This window comes from Vombatus ursinus, unplaced genomic scaffold (genome assembly GCF_900497805.2).
Source record: "Vombatus ursinus unplaced genomic scaffold, bare-nosed wombat genome assembly UNPS02010461.1, whole genome shotgun sequence".
Classification (NCBI taxonomy): Eukaryota; Metazoa; Chordata; class Mammalia; order Diprotodontia; family Vombatidae; genus Vombatus; species Vombatus ursinus.
Window position 1 is genome coordinate 1,584,118 of NW_020950239.1, and position 6,069 is coordinate 1,590,186.

Sequence of the window (6,069 nt, forward strand, 5' to 3'; positions counted from 1 at the left end):
TACTTGTAGTACTTTTTCCTTGACCAGAAATTTTTGAAAATTTTGCTATAATGTTCCTTGGAGTTTTCATTTTGGAATTTCTTCCTGAGGGAATTGGTAGATTCTTTCAATGCCTATTTTGCCCTCTAGTTCCAGGACATCAGGGCAATTTTCCTTGATAATTTCTTGAAAGATGCTGTCCAGGTGCTCCTTTTCATTATGGCTTTCAGGTAATCCAGTGATTCTGATGTTGTCTGTCCTGGATCTGTTTTCCAAGTCAGTTTTTTTTTCCATGAGGCATTTTATGTATTCTTCCATTTTTCCCATTATTTTGAATTTATTTGATTGATTCTTGATGTCTCATAGAGTCATGAGCTTCCACTTGCTGAATTCTAACTTTTAGGGTGTTATTTTTCTTAATTAGCTTTTGTACTCTCATTTCCATTTGGCCAATTGTACTCTTTAAGAAATTGTTTTTTTTCAGTGGATCTTTGTATCTCCTTGTCTATTTGGCCAGTTTTACTTTTTAAGCAGTTTTCCAAGCCATTGACTCTTTTTTTCATAATTTTCTTGTATCACTCTCATTTCTTTTTCCATTTTTTCTTCTACCTCTATTATATGATTTTAAACTCCTTTTTGAGTTCTTCCATAAGTTCTTTCTGGGCTTGAGACCACTTCCTCTTTTTCTTTGGGGTTTTGTCCATAAATGTTTTGACATTATTGTCCTCCTCTGAGTTTGTGTCTTGGTTTTCGCTGCCACCATGATAACTTTCTGTGGTCAGATTCTTTTTTTTTGGTTGTTGTTGTTTTTTGCTAATCTTTTTTTAGAGGGGTAGGGCTTTTTCCTTTCTGTTAAATGTGATCTTAGCTCCCAGGGTGGAAGGGGCTCTGTCTCAGTCTTCTTATGCCCATTGCTACAGGCCCTGGATGTTTACCTGGTGCTATGCTGATGTGCCCTGAGGCCCACAGGGGACCCTCATGACTGGTGCTGCATTGAGGGGATGGCATGGGGGGGTGGATGGCACTGCTGGAGGACTAGGAGTCTGGCAGCTTAGCTGGTACTGAGTTGGGGTCCTAGTGGTGGTGTCCGGCATCTCTTGGGACCTGGTGGGTCTACACTAAAGCCCATAGAGTTCAGACTCTTAGAGGATGCCTGTTTTCCCAGAACTGTGCTGAAGCATGTGGAGATCTGACCTACTTTCTTGTCATGCTGAAGGATGCCTGTTTGCCCTGGGCTCTGCTGAAGCATGTGGAGGTTTGACCTACTTTCTTGTCATGCTGAAGGATGCCTGTTCGCCCTGGGCTCTGCTGAAGCATGTTGTGGTTCTTGGAGCTGGAGTCTGCAGATTCCCCTGGCTATAGTAAGGTTTGTGGGGGGTCCTGGTGTTGGTGTTCCCCTGCTTCACCACTCTGGGGCTCAGGATCTCCCTCTGGCTTGCTGAGGTGGGGCTTACTACTGACTTGCTGGGATGCTTCTGTCCTGGAATGTGCTCCCCTTTTAGCCGAGTGAAAAAGACTTGCTTATCTTGCAAGTTCTTTCTACTTAAAGATTGTTTTTCCCAGTCTTTTCTTCTGGTTCTGCTGTTCCAAAATTTGTTTTGGGGCACTTTGTTACGGTTGTTTGGAGGTGAATATGGGCATTACAGTGATTGACTGCTTACTCCACCACCTTGGCTCCTGTAAGTCTTCAACCAACTGTGTTAGTTTTGTTTGTACAAAAAGATTTTTGATTTATATAATCAAAATTATCTATTTTACTTTTTGTGATCCTCTCTATCTCTTTTTTGGTCATAAAATATTCCCTTATCCATAGATTAGACAGGTATATATTTCTGTAATCCCCTAATTTCCTTGTGATATCACCTTTATGTCTAAATCACTTATCTATTTTGACTTTATTCTGATATATGGCATGAGGTATTGGTCTATACCTAGTTTCTGCCAAATTGTTTTCCAGTTTTCCCATCATTTTTTGTTAAATGGTGAGTTCTTGCCCCCCAAAGTTTGGATCTTTGTGTCTATCAATCATTAGATTACTATGGTCATTTATTACTGTATATTGTGTACTTAATTTATTCTACTGGTTAAACACTCAATTTCTTAGCCAATACCAGATTGTTTTGATGATTACCACTTTGTAATATGGTTTGAAAATTGGAACTGCTAACCCTCCTTTCTTTTTCTCTTTTTTTATTTTTAGTTTTCAACATTCACTTTTATAAGATTTTGAGTTTCAAATTTTTTTGCTCTCTCTCTCTCTCCCCTCCCCCCTTCAAGATGGCAAGTAAATATAGGCTATATATATATATATATATATATATATACATATACACACATATACATATACATATATACAATCATATTAACCATATTTCCACATTAGTCATACAATGAAAGAACAATCAAAACAAAAGAGGAAAAACTATGAGAAAAAAGGATAAAAAAGAGAAAATAGTATGCTTTGATCTTCATTCACTTCCATAGTTCTTTCTCTGGATGTGGACAGTACTTTCTATCATGAGTCTTTTGGAATTGTCTTAGATCATTGTATTGCTGAGAAGAGGCAAGTTGATCAGAGTTGATCATCACACAATGTTGTTGTTATTATGTACAATGTCCTCCTGGTTTTGCTCATTGCACTCAGATACGCATAAAATATTCAGGCTATCAAGGAGATCACAGTCTAATGAGTAAGACAGAATACAAAAATTATGTATAATCAAGGTGCATACAAGATCAATGGATGATAATTACAGTTGGAAGGGACTAGAATTAAGAGGAAGCTGAAAAGCTTGATATAGAAGGTGGGATTTTAACTGGGATGTGAAGGAAGCCAGGAATTAGAGATGATGAAGGAGATTGTTCCATGCATGGGAAACTAGCAAAAATGCCCAAGGAGGGTGATGAAGTGTCTTGTGAGAAGAATAAAAAGGAGGCCAATGGCACTGGATCATCAAGTAGGTGGAAGGGACAAATGATAAGATCACTGGAAACATAGGAAGGGACAAAGTTATGATTAAGCTTTTTCTAATTGATTCTGGAGGAGATAGGAAGCCCCTAGAATTTATTAAATTCGGTAGGAGGTAGATGGAGGGTGACATGGTCAGCCTTGTGCTTTAGTAAGATTATTTTGACATCTGAATGGAAGATGGACTGGAATGAGCTCTCTACCTCACGATGGTAAATATTGAGCTGCATGCTCGCTATTTCTGTTTTTCCATGACATATCACTTTAGCCATCATAATATGACAGTGAAACACTTCACAAAGTTCTTCTGAGAGCTGTCCCAAAAGAAGAAGGAACATGCAGAGAAATCTCTTCAGTACCTAATCAAAAGGGGGACATACTATTCTGGAAAATATACTGAAGCCAGAGGTGGAAGACTGCTTGGATGGCCTGCATGCCCTGATTGAAGCTCTTGTGGTTGAGAAGACTATTATCCAGGACCTGTTGGGACTACACAATAAGGAAAAGGAGAAAGAAGATCCACATCTCTGTGACTTCTTGGAGGCGGAACTCTTTGATGAACAGGTGAAGATCATCAAGCTGTTTGGCGATCACATTACTAACATAAAGAGACTGTGATTACCTGAAAACAGTATTGGGGAATATCTATTTGACAAATATTCACTAGGAGAAGATTGTGAAAGTTCTTCCTAATGCCTGAAGTCTTTGGGTCCCTGAACTCAGATGCCCCGAACATACAACTCTTCTCTTTCCAGACCAAGAACAAAACATTGGCATCTAGGAAAAAAATACTTCAAACTTCTGTCTCTAACCTCTCTTGGCCTCAGTTTCATCATATGAAGCAGGTGGGGGGGGTGTTGTATTAGTTCAAAGTCAAGTTCAATTTCTATGACCTTAAAAAAAGAGCCTGAGATTCAAATCTGGCCTCAGACACTTGACACTTACTAGCTGGCTGACCTGGGCAAGTCACTTAACCCTGATTGCCTCACCAAAACAAACAAACAAACAAACAAACAAATAAAAAAGAAAACCTGAGCCTGAGAATCCAGAATTGCTTCTACTGAGCTATCCTCCATTTTAAAAAAAAAAAAAAGCTTATATCTGGAGATCATACAGGAAATGATCTTTCCAGGGTGAGATTTGTCTCTCCTGCCTCACTCTTGTGCGTATTTTCTATCCTTTTACCTACTGCAACCACACTGCCTCATTTTCTACCAAGAACATTTCATTGTATTTGTTTGGTTACCTTGAAACCCTTACGAGAGTTGTAAGAAAAATAGCTGAGATTTTCACTATGGTATATAGACTGGCTAAGACATCTTGAAACACTTCATTTCCAAAGAAAAAAATTAGGCTCTGAATTCTTTTCCCCTTCAAGCTGGAGGTCTTGAGAGAGACTTGAGGTAGGGAGATCAATTGAAAGATGCTTCTCAGAAGTAGTTTTTCTTCCTTATCTTTTGAAGTCTCCAAATGGTGGAGTTGGAAAAAGAGGTTAAATGGAAGTTTGGATACCAAGATATTTGACACAATAGGAAACACAAAACTATCATTTGCATTCCCTACTTTTTCTCATCACCATGACTGTCTTTTTACCTTGAGCCTTACCTAGGGTGATGTTCAAGTACTAGAGTCTAGGCCATTTCTCTCTTTAATTATGTTATAGCTCTATTTCCAGTTGCATTGCTTTTACCATACATTGCTTTTACTGGCCTGAAAGGAGCAAATGAACTTGCAACTCAAGTCTGGGGTATACAGCTGGCATCTCCAAAACTGAGCTCACTGAAATCTCTGTGTTTAATTTAGAATATTACAGTACAGAAAAAACGATCAACTTTGCCAAGGACTTCTTGTGGCCATGTCCCAAAGGATGAGAAACAGAAAACAAATTTGAGATTACGAGATAGGACAATAAATCTTTCAAATAATTTAGTCAGGATAAAATGTGTAGTAATAAAATTAATTTCTAGCTCTTTCTCTGGAATTTCTTTTAGGGGACTAATTGGCCTAAAATGCAGAAAGATCTGGTGAAAGAGATTGGGGCTGCATATACACATGAACTTAATTACTCAAGAGGCAAAGCTGTCTAGTGGTTAGTGAGATAAAATCTTATTTCCTTGTATTCAGGAGGTGTTAAGAGGAAATAGGGAAAAAATAGCAATTTGCAATTTTAAATTCATTTTTGCCAGTGTACATGGACTTTTCTTCATAGTCGCCCTATGGGATAGTTAGCCCAAGTATTTTATCCCTATTTCACAGGTGAAACAACTGTGATTACAAGTTGTAATTTGCCCATAGTGACAGCTGATAAATATTGAAATCAGAAGCTGAAGTTCCTTCCTCTGATTTGAAAGCCATTTGAAAGTCTCCAATGCTGGAGACTTCTAAAAACTGAATACTTAACAACATTCCTCTCTAAGCTTCTCTTCTGACTCTGTGGACAATCTTTACCATGTCACCAGAGAAGCCCCCTCACCCTGGAAGTTCACTATAACTCTGGACTTCATACCCAGGAAGTATGTTCTGCCTCTGTGGCCCCTCTCTCCTATTGGCTCTTTCCTTCTAGGTTATCTGTTTTAAAGTAAGTAGGGAGGCTACCCACATCCACTTTTAACTCTGCAGGATGCCTCTACCATGTCCCCGTGTCAGGTACCTTCTCTCTCCCCACATCCTCTAACCCTATGTTTCAGCTTTCTTTTATGTATTATCTTCCTTAAATAGAATGTAAACTCCTTGAGGGCAGGGCATTTTTCCCCTGAATTGATGACTTATTATGCTGACTAGCCTTCCTAATTTGGGGGCATTTGAAAATTTGATGGTTATGCCATCTGAGCTCTTATCCAACTCATTGATAAAGCTCTCACAAACCTGATCTCAGGTCCTTGAAGTTTCCCCCTACAATCCTCTTTCCAAGTCGACTTCTATCCACTGATCATTTCTTTCTAAGCTTGGACATTCATCCGGTTCTAAAATCCTCCAAACTCTGCTAATGCTGCATTCATTTCTTTCCATGTGTTGAGAAGGATAGCCAAATTGACTTTGTCACATGCTTTGCTAAATCTAGGTGATCTATATTGACAGCATTCCCCTGATCCACCGGTAGTAACCACTTCAAAAAGGAATTA

At 38.8% G+C, this 6,069-nt stretch overlaps 1 pseudogene; it reads left to right on the forward strand.

The window, feature by feature from the left end:
- The first annotated feature begins 3,156 nt into the window (after positions 1-3,156).
- Positions 3,157-3,640, forward strand: LOC114037567 (annotated as a pseudogene).
- The last annotated feature ends 2,429 nt before the right edge of the window (positions 3,641-6,069 follow it).